The 16,475-nt window shown below is 41.4% G+C and overlaps 1 pseudogene; it reads left to right on the top strand.

The window, feature by feature from the left end:
- Nucleotides 1-7,421: 7,421 nt before the first annotated feature.
- On the top strand, nucleotides 7,422-9,527 carry LOC147002458 (heat shock cognate 71 kDa protein pseudogene; annotated as a pseudogene).
- The last annotated feature ends 6,948 nt before the right edge of the window (nucleotides 9,528-16,475 follow it).

Raw genomic sequence — 16,475 nt, 5'->3', positions numbered from 1 at the left:
AATAAAAGAAAGTAGAAAGAATAAGCTAAACTGGGTATGATAACATGTGTCTGTAACCCCAACATGATGAAAGCTGAGACAGGAGAATTGTCACAAGCTCAAGGCTACCTTCCTCTAAAACTTGTGTTCCAGACCATCTAGTGCCACCCTGCTTCAAAAGAACAAGATGATGATAATCATGGTGATGGTGATGGCCATGGTCATAGTCATGGTCATGATGGCGATGATGGTGATAATGGTGATGGTGGTGGTGGTGGTGGTGGTGGTGATGATGATGATGATGAATAAACTACTCTCAAGAGAGAAAGGAGTTTGGAAACAGAGGATAAAAGTTTGGAAAAGGGAAGAAAGTTTGGAAAAGGAGGAGTAGGATGGCTGAAAAGTGATGAAAAAACAGATAACACACAGAGAGGCACCCAAGCAGAGTACAGCTTCTGTCTCATGGGGTCCTACAGAATAGAAAGAAGCAGGTCAATTGTATGAAAGGTAAATCAATTGATCCTATCTTCAACACTATTTCCCAGCTATGTGAGTCAATTTATTAATTGTTTCCTATACCTAACCTTCTTTTTAAACCTCTCTGTTCATTTTCCTTTTACTTTGCCACTTATATTCCTAGTACTAGGGCTGGAGAAACAGACAGCTCAGTATGTAAGATCACTGGGTGCTCTTTCAGAGGTTGCTGACTGGTTCCCCAGCACCCATATGGAGACTCACAACTGTCTGAAATTCCAGTTCCAGGCGATAGGACACCCACTTCTGGTTTCTTTGAGTAATAGACAGAGACATGATACATAAATACGTATGCAGAAAAAAGACCCCTACACATAAAAAAATGACTTAATTTTTAAAAAGCACATTTTGTTCCTGTAAAGGGCCTGAGTTTGGTCTTTACCACCAACATGGAATGGCCCTGAGTATTTTCTCTAAACCTGTTTGCCAGCTACTTCATCCTTGTTCACATTTTCATGTCTTCTGTTACACCTTTAAATATACTAAACATGCCTATTTTAATAAAATCTGTATTTGGTAATTCTAACATCTAATTGGGGACAGGTTTGTTTCTGTTGGCAATGGCCCATGACAACTTCTATGTTTATAACCTATTTTTATTAGATCATAGTTGCCACTGCTTTCTCTGTAAGGTGACTCTTAGGCCTTGTTTCAGAATTTATTTTTCTAAAAAGTACTGCTATTTGTCTCTCTTAGATACCGTAGGGCACTATAGACACCACATGCTAAATTTAAAGTTGCTGCTTACAGATTTTCAAGCATAAAAACAGTAGAAATTTAGACTCCAGTCCAGGTGGGAGCTGGCAAGAGGATACTAGTTAAACTTCACTGAAGCCAGTGTTGATGGAAAGTGCTCTTTTCTGCTTTCCTCAGGCTACAGGAAAATGATTTCCAATCTAACGTCACACCTTAAGGAGCAGAGCCTTCCCACTCAGCCTTCTACAAGTCAAACATGAGTCCCATGATGCCAGGAACCTCTCTTTCGGCTCTGCCCTGGACTCACACTGACTTGGTTGCTGGCTCATTTGATTTCTCTGCTTTGAAGCTGAGGGCTTTAGCATCACTACTTCATCCCAGTGGCACAAAAAGGAGCCTGGATTGTTTAGTTTTTGTTGTATCCAATTGTAAGGAAATCTTGAACCCGAATCATCTGAACTATTTTTCTGAACTACACACTGCATTTAAACAGAATTGAAATATCTGTTCTGGAGGGCCTGTTGATTTTAGATTTAGTGCTGTTGATTCTGAGGCAGATTTACCATGTTATATTGCTTTTGTCTTCATCTTGATCTCATGAGTTAAATGCAAATAGCTTTTACTGTAATATTTATAGAACATGTTTTCAAATATATGTGTGTGTGTATACACAAATGTATATACACTGTCCCACAAAAAAAAAGAAAAAGAGAAAGAAAAAGAAAAAGAAAAAGTTCTATACAATTTATCTAAAGATGATGATTTTTTTATATATTTAATTTTTCTTACTTATTCTCTTTACATCCCACTCACTCCTCCCCTGTCACCCCCTCCCACAATTTATCCCCCATCCCCCACCCCCCATCCCCATCACCCATTCCCTTATTCTCTGAGCAGGTGAGGCCCCACCTAGGTATCCTCCACCAACAAGATGATTCTTATACGTTGTATTTTTCTAAAGAGAATGGAGTAAGGTTTCATACTATATCCTACTATATTTAATAAACAGAACCTAGAGGTTATTCGTGTTGACAAAGGATTTCTAGAGAATAAGTTAAGTCATCCTTAAACTTTACTGTAGATGATAACAGAGTTTAGCAACATCATTGAGTAATATATATATATATATATATATATATATATATATATATGCATAAACCTACATCTATATCTATAGATAGATCGATAGATCAATAGATAGATAGATAGATAGATAGATAGATAGATAGATAGATAGATAGATGATAGATAGATAGATAGATAGATAGATAGATAGATAGATGATAGATAGATAGATAGATAGATAGATAGATAGATAGATAGACTGATAGATTATAGAGATATGGAGATATAAAGATACCTCTCTATGATACAATTTTTTTTCTCCAAAAATGTGGCTCATGAGATGTTGTCAATTCTTTATGGATCCTGGTTGTGTGTGGTGCTTGCTACTCTCTTCCCTTAACACTTGCCTGTCATACCTACCTACCATTGAGGAGCAATTCCTAATCCCTGCACATTTTAAAATTTGCTTACATGTTGCTCCATGATTGTTATGGTCATGATAACATGAAGTGATTTTTATGGGTAGTTGTGTTTCCTTCCAGTGTGCTATGTACCTCTAGAAACAGGATTACAGCCCCTGTTTGTCTTTCAGCTGAACCCTCTAGTCTATGGGAAGACTGGTACTTTCATCTCTGTTGGGCTCCTTGTTATTGGTACTACTTGTCAATTTTGAGTGAGGGTGAGAGGTCAAGAAGGAGACACATTTAAAAACCCCTTTGACTGAAAAATAATTTCTTACATGGAATTTCAGTTCCCATTGCAGACTACCTTTGGGTCAGCAATGGAATACTACTGACCACCTGTTCTCCCCTTCTCCACAGGACATATCTCAAAAATCTACTCTCAGTCTAATTTGGAAGTGGCCAAGTTAAGGTAGCAAAAATACTTAAGATGGTTAGATAACTCTCTCTACTACTAATGCATGATTCTTAAGTAACAATTTCTGTATTTCACAGTTCTCCATCACAAAATCAGACTGTATTGGAAAGCAAGAGAGGACACAGGCTCAAGCACAGAACACGGTGAAAACTCCACATCTCGGTCTTGACTGCCATTAGTTATTTATTTATATTGAAGTTTACTTTCACTTGACTTTTGTTTAAACTGAAGGGAGTGTTTCTTCCTGTACATGAAATCCTCATCCCCATCTCTAACCATAGCAAAAGAGCTCTAGCATTGCTGAGCATACTTGATTTCATAAAGAATCTTTTTGTGTTTGGAAAGTGGCATTTGGATGTGGTCTAATCCTATGTCCAAGCAGGAGTACCCCTGGGTGTGCAGGTCCCTTCAGTAGCTGACTGAGGAATAAATGGTCAAGTGGGGACAGCTGACTTGAAGATGAGAAGTCATTGCAGAGCAGTTCCTGGCCATTTGTGGGAGAGATTTAAGAGAAGACTATGGATCTAAGTATCTCCTTTATTGGCAATTTAACAAAAAAAAAATCTATGTTCAAAACTTCAAGAGAAATGCATCAGAAAAGTACTCATTATAGATCTGGCAAATTTCCAAAAGGATTTGTACAAATCATGAGTTCTTTCTGTGTAACAGACCAATTCTTGTTTGGAACATTCTATAAGGCACCCTATAGAGTTAGAGGTTATTTCTGTGGACGTTTTCTGTAATCTCCCCTGTTTAAACCGCCCCCCCCTCCATCTCTAACTCACTTTTCTACAAGCAGACTTTCCCTTTGTGTGTTGCAAATGGTACACCTTAGGTCTATTCTAAGGTCAATGACTAACGGCTCTCTCTGGTGAGTCTGCCACCAATCATCTCTATTGGACCACCATGAGGAGTGGGTTCACATGATTATGGGTGAAAGAGGCAAAAAGAGAAAGATAGCCTTTGGTGGCTGACCACACCTAGCTAACCTGTCAGTTACAGGTTCTGCTGACCATCCACAGTCTCGTGATATACCAACATAAAACAAAGCCAACCCATGACTGTGGTAGAGGAAGCAGAGAACAAGATGGCCCCACGAACACACAAGAGCACATATGCAAAAGAACGTTGGTTAAAAAAAAAAAAAAACAGAGAATATCAGTCAAGCCTTCACCCAGCCAGCATGAGCCATGGCTTCTTGGTGAAGTCTGACCTAAGATCTGTTCTACTCCACCTGGCTACCATTTATCACTATGTTTATTTATTTGTAATTTTTTTCTCTAATTCTAACTCTATCTCTATCTGTGTGTATGTGTGTGTGTCGGGAGGGGGGGTGTTATATGTGTCGCAGGTACATGAGTGATTGATATGTCCTCAAGAAGACCAGAGGAGATCATCCAGTGATGACTCTTTTTCTCTTGGTCTTAGTCCCTTCAAATAGGGTCTGAAATTAAACCTGTAGCTCCACTGGCATCTGGTGGGACCAGCAATCTTCCTGACTCTATTCCCACAACTCTGGAGTTAAGAATACATGCAAAAATGTGTGACATTTTGTACGTAGCCATTGCAGACTTGAACTCAAATCCTCATGTTTGCATAGCAAGTACACTTAACCACAGAACCATCTCTAGTTCCCTTATTTAGGTTTTGTTTGTTTTTTTTTATTATTAATTTAGGTATTTTCTTCATTTACATTTCCAATGCTACCCTGAAAGTCCCCCAAACCCTCCACCCCCACTCCTCTCCCCCCCCCACTCCCACTTCTTGGCCCTGGCATTCCCCTGTACTGAGGCATATTAAGTTTGCAAGACCAATGGGTCTCTCTTTCCACTGATGGCCAACTAGGCCATCTTCTGATACATATGCAGCTAGACACAAGCTCTGGGGGTTCTGGTTAGTTCATATTGTTGTTCCACCTATAGGGTTGCAGACCACTTTAGCTCCTTTCATACTTCCTCTAGATCCTCCATTGGGGGCCCTGTAATCCATCCAATGGCTGACAGTGAGCATCCACTTCTGTGTTTGCCTGGCTCCAGCATAGCCTCACAAGAGACAGCTATATCAGGGTCCTTTCAGCAAAATCTTGCTAGTGTGTGCAATGGTGTCAGCATTTGGGTGCTGATTATGGGATGGATCCTTGGGTATGGCAGTCTCTAGATGGTCCATACTTTCATCTCAGCTCCAATCTTTGTCTCTGGAACTCTTTCCATGGGTGTTTTGTTCCCATATCTAAGAAGGAGCAAAGTCTCCACATTTTAGTCTTCGTTTTTCTTGAGTTTCATGTATTTTGCAAATTCTATCTTGTATCTTGGGTATTCTAAGTTTCTGGGGTAATATCTACTTATCAGTGAGTAGATATCATGTGAGTTCTTTTGTGATTGGGTTACTTCACTCAGGATGATGCCCTCCAGGTCCATCCATTTGCCTAGGAATTTCATAAGTTCATTCTTTTTAATAGCTGAGTAGTACTGTCCAGGAGAGGTATTGCAGGATTCAGCGGTAGTACTGTGTCCAATTTTCTAAGGAACCGCAAGACTGATTTCCAGAGTGGTTGTACAAGCTTGCAATTCCACCCAAAATGGAGGAGTGTTCCTCTTTCTCCACATCTTCGCCAGGATCTGCTGTCACCTGAAATTTTTATATTAGCCATTCTGGCTGGTGTTGAGGTGGAATATCAGGGTTGTTTTGACTTGCATTTCCCTGATGATTAAGGATGTTGAACATTATTTCAGGTGCATCTCAACATTCAATATTCCTCAGGTGAGAATTCCTAGTTTTGCTCTGAGCCGCATTTTTTAATGGGGCTATTTGTTTTCTGGATTCCACCTTCTTGAGTTCTTTATATATATATTGGATATTAGTCCCCTATCTGATTTGGGATAGGCAAAGATCCTTTCCCAATCTGTTGGTGACCTTTTTGTCTTATTGATGGTATCTTTAGCCTTACAGAAGCTTTGCAATTTTATGAGGCCCCATTTGTCGATTCTTGATCTTTTTCTTTATTATTACTTATTTTCCTCAATTACATTTCCAATTCTATCCCAAAAGTCCCCCATACCCTCCCCCCCCATTCCCCTACCCACCCATTCCCACTTTTTGGCCCTGGTGTTCCCCTGTACTGGGGCATATAAAGTTTGTGTGTCCAATGGGCCTCTCTTTCCAGTGATGACCGACTAGGCCATCTTTTGATACAGATGCAGCTAGAGTCAAGAGCTCCGGGGTACTGGTTAGTTCATAATGTTGTTCCACCTACAGGGTTGCAGATCTCCTTAGCTCCTTGGATACTTTCTCTAGCTCCTCCATTGGGGGCCCTGTGATCCATCCAATAGCTGACTGTGCGCATCCCAAGCCATTGCTGTTCTATTCAGGAATTTTTCCCCTGTGCCCATATCTTTGAGGCTTTTCCCCACTTTCTCCTCTGTAAGTTTAAATGTCTCTGGTTTTATGTGGAGTTCCTTGATCCACTTAGATTTGACCTTAGTACAAGGAGATAGGAATGGATCAATTCACATTCTTCTACATGATAACCACCAGTTATGTCAGCACCATTTGTTGAAAATGCTGTCTTTTTTCCACTGGTTTGTTTTAGCTCCCTTGTCAAACATCAAGTGACCATAGGTGTGTGGGTTCATTTCTGGGTCTTCAATTCTATTCCATTGGTCTATTTGTCTGTCGCTATACCAGTACCATGCAGTTTTTATCACTATTGCTCTGTAGTACAGCTTAAGGTCAGGCATGGTGATTCCACCAGAGGTTCTTTTATCCTTGAGAAGAGTTTTTGCTATCCTGGGTTTTTCGTTATTCCAGATGAATTTGCAGATTGCCCTTTCTAATTTGTAAAATAATTGAGTTGAAATTTTGATGAGGATTACATTGAATCTGTAGATTGCTTTGGGCAAGATAGCCATTTTTACAATTTTGATCGTGCCAATCCATGAGCATGGGAGATCTTTCCATCTTCTGAGATCTTCTTTAATTTCTTTCTTCAGAGACTTGAAGTTTTTATCATACAGATATTTCATTTCCTTAGTTAGAGTCACACCAAGGTATTGTATATTATTTGTGTCTATTAAGAAGAAGTGTGCCGGGCGTGGTGGCGCACGCCTTTAATCCCAGCACTCGGGAGGCAGAGGCAGGCGGATTTCTGAGTTCGAGGCCAGCCTGGTCTACAAAGTGAGTGCCAGGACAGCCAGGGCTACACAGAGAAACCCTGTCTCGAAAAACCAAAAAAAAAAAAAAAAAAAAAAAGAAGTGTGTTGTTGCTCATTGAACGCGGAGGCAGCTGCCGGGCATTTGTGTGGTCTCGTCGTCAGCGCAGCCGGGCCTACACGCAAGCAACCATGTCTAAGGGACCTGCAGTTGGCATTGATCTTGGCACCACCTACTCCTGTGTGGGTGTCTTCCAGCATGGAAAGGTGGAAATTATTGCCAATGACCAGGGTAACCGCACCACGCCGAGCTATGTTGCTTTCACGGACACAGAGAGATTAATTGGGGATGCGGCCAAGAATCAGGTTGCAATGAACCCCACCAACACAGTTTTTGATGCCAAACGTCTGATCGGGCGTAGGTTTGATGATGCTGTTGTTCAGTCTGATATGAAGCACTGGCCCTTCATGGTGGTGAATGATGCAGGCAGGCCCAAGGTCCAAGTGGAATACAAAGGGGAGCAAAAAAGTTTCTACCCAGAGGAAGTGTCCTCCATGGTTCTGACAAAGATGAAGGAAATTGCAGAAGCATACCTCGGAAAGACTGTTACCAATGCTGTGGTCACAGTGCCTGCTTACTTCAATGACTCTCAGCGACAGGCAACAAAAGATGCTGGAACTATTGCTGGCCTCAATGTACTTCGAATCATCAATGAACCAACTGCTGCTGCTATTGCTTATGGCTTAGATAAGAAGGTCGGAGCTGAAAGGAATGTGCTCATTTTTGACTTGGGAGGTGGCACTTTTGATGTGTCAATCCTCACTATTGAGGATGGAATTTTTGAAGTCAAATCAACAGCTGGAGACACCCACTTAGGTGGAGAAGATTTTGACAACCGAATGGTCAATCATTTCATTGCTGAGTTTAAGTGAAAGCACAAGAAAGACATCAGCGAGAACAAGAGAGCTGTCCGCCGTCTCCGCACTGCCTGCGAGCGGGCCAAGCGCACCCTCTCCTCCAGCACCCAGGCCAGTATTGAGATTGATTCTATGAGGGAATTGACTTCTATACCTCCATTACCCGGGCTCGATTTGAGGAGTTGAATGCCGACCTGTTCCGTGGCACACTGGACCCTGTAGAGAAGGCCCTTCGAGATGCCAAACTGGACAAGTCACAGATCCATGATATTGTCTTGGTGGGTGGTTCTACCAGAATCCCCAAGATTCAGAAACTTCTGCAAGGCTTCTTCAATGGAAAAGAACTGAACAAGAGCATTAACCCCGATGAAGCTGTTGCCTATGGTGCAGCTGTCCAGGCAGCCATTCTATCTGGAGACAAGTCTGAGAACGTTCAGGATTTGCTGCTCTTGGATGTCACTTCTCTTTCCCTTGGTATTGAAACTGCTGGTGGAGTCATGACTGTCCTCATCAAGCGCAATACCACCATCCCCACCAAGCAGATGCAGACCTTCACCACCTACTCTGACAACCAGCCTGGTGTACTCATTCAGGTGTATGAAGGTGAAAGGGCCATGACCAAGGACAACAACCTGCTTGGAAAGTTCGAGCTCACGGGCATCCCTCCAGCACCCCGTGGGGTTCCTCAGATTGAGGTTACTTTTGACATTGATGCCAATGGCATCCTCAATGTTTCTGCTGTAGATAAGAGCACAGGAAAGGAGAACAAGATCACCATCACCAATGACAAGGGCCGCTTGAGTAAGGGAGATATTGAGCGCATGGTCCAAGAAGCTGAGAAGTACAAAGCTGAGGATGAGAAGCAGAGAGATAAGGTTTCCTCCAAGAATTCACTGGAGTCCTATGCCTTCAACATGAAAGCAACTGTGGAAGATGAGAAACTTCAAGGCAAGATCAATGATGAGGACAAACAGAAGATTCTTGACAAGTGCAATGAAATCATCAGCTGGCTGGATAAGAACCAGACTGCAGAGAAGGAAGAATTTGAGCATCAGCAGAAAGAACTGGAGAAAGTCTGCAACCCCATCATTACCAAGCTGTACCAGAGTGCGGGTGGCATGCCTGGAGGAATGCCTGGTGGCTTCCCAGGTGGAGGAGCTCCCCCATCTGGTGGTGCTTCTTCAGGCCCCACCATTGAAGAGGTGGATTAAGTCAGTCCAAGAAGAGGGTGTAGCTTTTTTCCACAGGGACCCAAAACAAGTAACATGGAATAATAAAACTATTTAAATTGGCAAAAAAAAAAAAGAAGTGTGTTGTTTCCCTAATTTCTCTCTCAGCATGTTTATCCTTCCTGTAGAGAAAGGCTATTGACTTTTTTGAGTTAATTTTATATCCAGCTACTTCACTGAAGCTGTTTATCAGGTTTAGGAGTTCTCTGGTGGAATTTTTAGTGTCATTTATATATACTATCATATCATCTGAAAAAAGTGATATTTTGACTTCTTCCTTTCCAATTTGTATCCCCCTTTGTCTCCTTTTGTTGTCGAATTGCTCTGGCTAGGACTTCAAGTACAATGTTGAATAGGTAGGGAGAAAGTGGACAGCCTTGTCTAGTCCCTGATTTTAGTGGGATTGCTTCCAGCTTCTCACCATTTACTTTGATGTTGGCTACTGATTTGCCGTAGATTGCTTTTATCATGGTTAGGTATGGGCCTTGAATTCCTGATCTTTCCAAGACTTTTTTCATGAATGGGTGTTGGATTTTCTCAAATGCTTTCTCCACATCTAAGGAGATGATCATGTGGTTTTTGTCTTTGAGTTTGTTTATATACTAGATTACGTTGATGGATTTCCGCATATTAAACCATCCCTGCATCCCTGGAATGAAACCTACTTGGTCAGGATGGATGATTGTTTTGATGTGTTCTTGGATTCGGTTAGCGAGAATTTTATTGAGTATTTTTGCATCGATATTCATACAGGAAATTGGTCTGAAGTTATCTTTGTTGGGTCTTTCTGTGGTTTAGGTATCAGAGTAATTGTGGCTTCATAGAATGAATTGAGTAGGGTACCTTCTGCTTCTATTTTGTGGAATAGTTTGTGAAGAAGTGAAATTAGATCTTCTTTGAAGGTCTGATAGAACTCTGCACTAAACCCATGTGGTCCTGGGCTTTTTTTGGTTGGGAGACTATTAATGACTGCTATTTCTTTAGGGGATATAGACTGTTTTCATCATTAACCTGATCCTGATTTAACTTTGGTACCTTGTATCTGTCTAGAAATTTGTCCGTTTCATCCAGGTTTTCCAGTTTTGTTGAGCATAGCCTTTTGTAGAAGGATCTGATGGTGTTCTGGATTTCTTCAGGATCTGCTGTTATGTCTCCCTTTTTAGTCCTGATTTTGTTAATTAGGATGCTTTCCCTGTGCCCTCTAGTGAGTCTGACTAAGGGTGTATCTATCTTGTTGATTTTCTCAAAGAACCAGTTCCTCCTTTGGTTGATTCTTTGAATAGTTCTTGTTTCCACCTGAGTTTGATTATTTCCTGCCATCTACTCCTCTTGGGTGAATTTGCTTCCTTTTGTTCTAAACCTTTTAGGTGTGTTGTCAAGCTGCAAGTGTGTGCTCTCTCTAGTTTCTTTTTGGAATCACTCAGAGCTATGAGTTTTCCTATTAAAAATGCTTTCATTGTGTCCCATAAGTTTGGGTATATTGTGGCTTCATTTTTATCAAACTCTACAAAGTCTTTAATTTCTTTCTTTATTCCTTCCTTGACCAATGTATCATTGAGAAGAGTGTTGTTCAGTTTCCATGTGAATGTTGGCTTTCTATTATTTATGTTGTTATTGAAGATCAGCCTTAGTCCATGGTGATCTGATAGGATACATGGGACAATTTCAATATTTTTATATCTGCTGAGGCCTGTTTTGTGACCAATTATATGTTCAGTTTCAGAGAAGGTACCGTGAGGTGCTGAGAGGAAGGTATATTCTTTTGTTTTAGGATAAAATGTTCTGTAGATATCTGATAAATCTATTTGTTTCATAACTTCTGTTAGTTTCATTGTGTCCCTGTTTAGTTTCTCTTTCCACGATCTGTCCATTGATGAGAGTGGTGTGTTGAAGTCTCCCACTATTATTGTGTGAGGTCCATTGTGTGGTTTGAGCTTTTCTAAAGTCTCTTTAATGAATGTGGCTGCCCTTGCATTTGGAGCATAGATATTCAGAATTTCGAGTTCCTCTTGGAAGATTTTACCTTTGATAAGTATGAAGTTCCCTCCTTGTCTTTTTTGATAACTTTGGGTTGGAAGTCGAATTTATTCGATATTAGAATGGCTACTCCAGCTTGTTTCTTCAGACCATTTGTTTGGAAAATTGTTTTCCTGCCTTTCACTCTGAGGTAGTGTCTATCTTTTTCCCTGAAATGGGTTTCCTGTAAGCAGCAAAATGTTGGGTCCTGTTTGTATAGCCAGTCTGTTAGTCTATGTCTTTTTATTGGGGAGTTGAGTCCATTGATATTAAGAGATATTAAGGAAAAATAATTGTTGCTTCCTTTTATTTTTGTTGTTAGAGTTGGCATTCTGTTTTTGTGGCTGTCTTCTTTTAGGTTTGTTGAAGGATTACTTTCTTGCTTTTCCTAGGATGTGGTTTCTGTCCTTGTATTTGTTTTTTTCTGTTATTATCCTTTGAAGGACTGGATTTGTGGAAAGATAATGTGTGAATTTGGTTTTGTCATGGAATACGTTGGTTTCTCCATTTATGGTATTTGAAAGTTTGGCTGGGTATAGTAGCCTGGGCTGGCATTTGTGTTCTCTTAGTGTCTGTATAACATCTGTCCAGGATCTTCTGGCTTTCATAGTCTCTGGTGAAAAGTCTGGTGTAATTCTGATAGTCCTGCCTTTGTATGTTACTTGACATTTTCCCTTACTGACTTTAATATTCTATGTTTATTTAATGCATTTGTTGTTCTGATTATTATGTGTTGGGAGATATTTCTTTTCTGGTCCAGTTTATTTGGAGTTCTGTAGGCTTCTTGTATGTTCATGGGCATCTCTTTCTTTAGGTTTGGGAAGTTTTCTTCTATAATTTTGTTGAAGATATTTGCTGGCCCTTTATGTTGAAAATCTTCATTCTCATCTACTCCTATTATCCGTAGGTTTGGTCTTCTCATTGTGTCCTGTATTTCCTAGATGTTTTGAGTTAGGATCTTTTTGCATTTTGCATTTTCTTTGATTGTTGTACCGATGTTCTGTATGGAATCTTCTGCACTTGAAATTCTCTCTTCCATCACTTGTATTCTGTTGCTGATGTTCACATATATGGTTCCAGATTTCTTTCCTAGGGTTTCTATCTCCAGCGTTGCCTCACCTTGGGTTTTCTTTATTGTGTCTACTTCCCTTTTTAGGTCTAGTATGGTTTTGTTCATTTCCATCACCTGTTTGGATATGTTTTCCTCTTTTTCTTTAAGGACTTGTAACTCTTTAGCAGTGTTCTCCTGTATTTCTTTAAGTTAGTTATTAATGTCCTTCTTGATGTCCTCTACCATCATCATGAGATATGCTTTTAAATCCGGGTCTAGCTTTTTGGGTGTGTTGGGGTATCCAGGTCTGGCTGAGGTGGGAGTGCTGGGTTCTGGTGATGGTGAGTGGTCTTGGTTTCTGTTAGTAAGATTCTTACATTTGCCTTTTGCCATATGGTAATCTCTGGAGTCAGTTGTTATAGTTGCCTATGGTTAGAGCTTGTTCCTTTTGTGATTCTGTTAGCCTCTATCAGCAAACCTGGAAGACTAACTCTCTCCTGAGTTTCAGTGGTTAGAGCACTCTCTGCAGGCAAGCTCTCCTCTTGCAGGGAAGGTGGACAGATATCTGGTGTTTGGACCTGCCTCCTGGCAGAAGATGAAGGCCCGAAACTGGGCTTGTCCCAGAATCTGTGTAGCTTCTGTACTCCACACTCTCACCTGCTCAGAGTAGTCTTGGTGGGTTCTGGGAACCAAGATGGCTCCCTCAGATGCTGTGGAAAAGACCTCTTGGGTGTGGTGGACACCTCTCCTCTGGCAGGGAAGGGGCCCGGTTGTCTGGAGCCCGAAACACAGTCTGCCCCAGAAGCTCTGTGGTTTCCCACCTGTCCCAGAAGCTGTTAACCTCTGCAGTCCACACTCTCACCTGTGCAGACCAGTCTTGGCGGAATCCAGGTTTTGTTAAAAACATATTAGGCCAGCCTGGTGGTGCATGCCTTTAATCCTAGCACTCAGGAGGCAGAGGCAGGCAGATTTCTGAGTTCCAGGACAGCCAGAGCTACACAGAGAAACCCTGTCTTGAAAAACCAAAGGAGAGAAAAGCACCGGGGCAGCTAGGGCGCAGGGTCGGCTGACACTCGCCAGCTACCCACAACACCTGCCACAGGATCTTAAGACTTCTGGTGAGTGGAACACAGCTTCTGCTCCAATCCAATTGCGCGCGGGACCTGAGACTACATTAGTTAGGGAAGCAGAAACCGGCCTGAGTAGGGCCACAGGCCTCATCCGGCCGGATCAGCACCAGGGTAGCTAGAGCGCAGGGCCGCCTGACACCCGCTAGCTACCCACGACCCCCGCCACAGGATTTTGAGACTGCTGGTGAGTGGAACACAGATTCTGCTCCAGTCCAATCCCGCGGGAACTGAGACTGCTTTGGTTGGGGAGGCAGAAATCCGGCCTACATAGGGCCACAAAGCCTCTTCCCGTCAGAAAAGCACCGGGGTAGCTAGGGCGCAGGGTCAGCTGACACTCGCCAGCTACCCACAACACCCGCCACAGGATCTTAAGACTTCTGGAGAGTGGAACACAGCTTCTGCTCCAATCCAATTGCGCGCGGGACCAGAGACTGCATTAGTTAGAGAAGCAGAAAACCGGCCTGGGTAGGACCACAGGCCTCTTCCGGCTGGACCAGCACCGGGGTACCGCCAGCTACCCACGACCCCCGCCACAGGATTTTGAGACTGCTGGTGAGTGGAACACAGCTTCTGCTCCAATCTTTAAACAGTGACAACGACAACAACTAACCCCAGAGATTACCAGATGGTGAAAGGTAAACGTAATAATCTTACTAACAGAAACCAAGACCACTCACCATCATCAGAACCCAGCACTCCCACTTCGCACAGTCCAGGGCACCCCAACACACCGGAAAAGCTAGACACGGATCTAAAAGCATATCTCCTGATGATGGTAGAGGACTTCAAGAAGGACTTTAATAACACACTTAAAGAAATACAAAGGAACACTGCTAAACAGGTAGAAGACATTAAAGAGGAAGCACAAAAATCCCTTAAAGAATTGCAGGAGAACACTGCTAAAGAGTTACAAATCCTTAAAGAAAAACACGATAACATAATCAAACAGGTAGAAGTCCTTACAGAAAAACAGGAAAACACATCCAAACAGATGATGGAAATGAACAAAACCATACTAGACCTAAAAAGGGAAGTAGACACAATAAAGAAAACCCAAAATGAGGCAACACTGGAGATAGAAACCCTAGGAAAGAAATCTGGAACCATAGATACGAGCATCAGCAACAGAATACAAGAGATGGAAGAGAGAATCTCAGGTGCCGAAGATTCCATAGAGAACATCGGCACAACAATCAAGGAAAATGTAAAATGCAAAAAGATCCTAACTCAAAACATCCAAGAAATACAGGACACAATGAGAAGACCAAACCTACAGATAATAGGAGTGGATGAGAATGAAGATTTTCAACTCAAAGGACCAGTAAACATCTTCAACAAAATTATAGAAGAAAACTTCCCAAATCTAAAGAAAGAGATGCCCATGAACATACAAGAAGCCTACAGAACTCCAAATAGACTGGAACAGAAAAGAAATACCTCCCGACACATAATAATCAGAACAACAAATGCTCTAAATAAAGATAGAATACTAAAAGCAGTAAGAGAAAAAGGCCAAGTAACATATAAAGGCAAGCCTATCAGAATTACACCAGATTTTTCACCAGAGACTGTGAAAGCCAGAAGATCCTGGACGGATGTTATACAGACACTAAAAGAACACAAATTTCAGCCCAGGCTACTATACCCAGCCAAACTCTCAATTAACAAAAATGGAGAAACCAAAGTATTCCACGACAAAACCAAATTCACACATTATCTCTCCACGAATCCAGCCCTTCAAAGGATAATAACAGAAAAAAACCAATACAAGGACAGGAACCACGCCCTAGAAACAACAAGAAGGTAATCCCTCAACGAACCTAAAAGAAGACAGCCACAAGAACAGAATGCCAACTTTAACAACAAAAATAACAGGAAACAACAATTACTTTTCCTTAATATCTCTTAATATCAATGGACTCAACTCCCCGATAAAAAGACATAGACTAACAAACTGGCTACACAAACAAGACCCAACATTTTGCTGCTTACAGGAAACTCATCTCAGAGAAAAAGATAGACACTACCTCAGAATGAAAGGCTGGAAAACAATTTTCCAAGCAAATGGTATGAAGAAACAAGCTGGAGTAGCCATTCTAATATCTGATAAGATTGACTTCCAACCCAAAGTCATTAAAAAAGACAGGGAGGGACACTTCATACTCATCAAAGGTAAAATCCTCCAAGAGGAACTATCAATCCTGAATATCTATGCTCCAAATACAAAGGCAGCCACATTCATTAAAGAAACTTTAGTAAATCTCAAAGCACACATTGCACCTCATACAATAATAGTGGGAGACTTCAACACACCACTTTCACCAATGGACAGATCATGGAAACAGAAACTAAACAGGGACACAGAGAAACTAAGAGAAATTATGAATCAAATGGATCTGGCAGATATCTACAGAACATTCTATCCTAAAACAAAAGGATATACCTTCTTCTCAACACCTCATGGTACCTTCTCCAAAATTGACCACATAATTGGTCACAAAACAGGCCTCAACAGATACAAAAATATTGAAATTGTCCCATGCATCCTATCAGATCACCATGGACTAAAACTGATCTTCAATAACAAAATAAATAATAGAAAGCCAACCTTCACGTGGAAACTGAACAACACTCTTCTCAATGATACCTTGGTCAAGGAAGAAATAAAGAAAGAAATTAAAGACTTTTTAGAGTTCAATGAAAATGAAGCCACAACATACCCAAACTTATGGGACGCAGTGAAAGCATTTCTAAGAGGAAAACTCATAGCTCTGAGTGCCTCCAAAAGGAAACTAGAGAGAGCACACATTAGCAGCCTGACAACATACCT

Source organism: Mus caroli, unplaced genomic scaffold, assembly GCF_978045245.1.
Source record: "Mus caroli unplaced genomic scaffold, Mus_caroli_1 scaffold_10, whole genome shotgun sequence".
Taxonomy (NCBI): domain Eukaryota; kingdom Metazoa; phylum Chordata; class Mammalia; order Rodentia; family Muridae; genus Mus; species Mus caroli.
The sequence above is the reverse complement of the archived record's forward strand: the minus strand, read 5'-3'. Positions and strand labels throughout refer to the sequence as shown.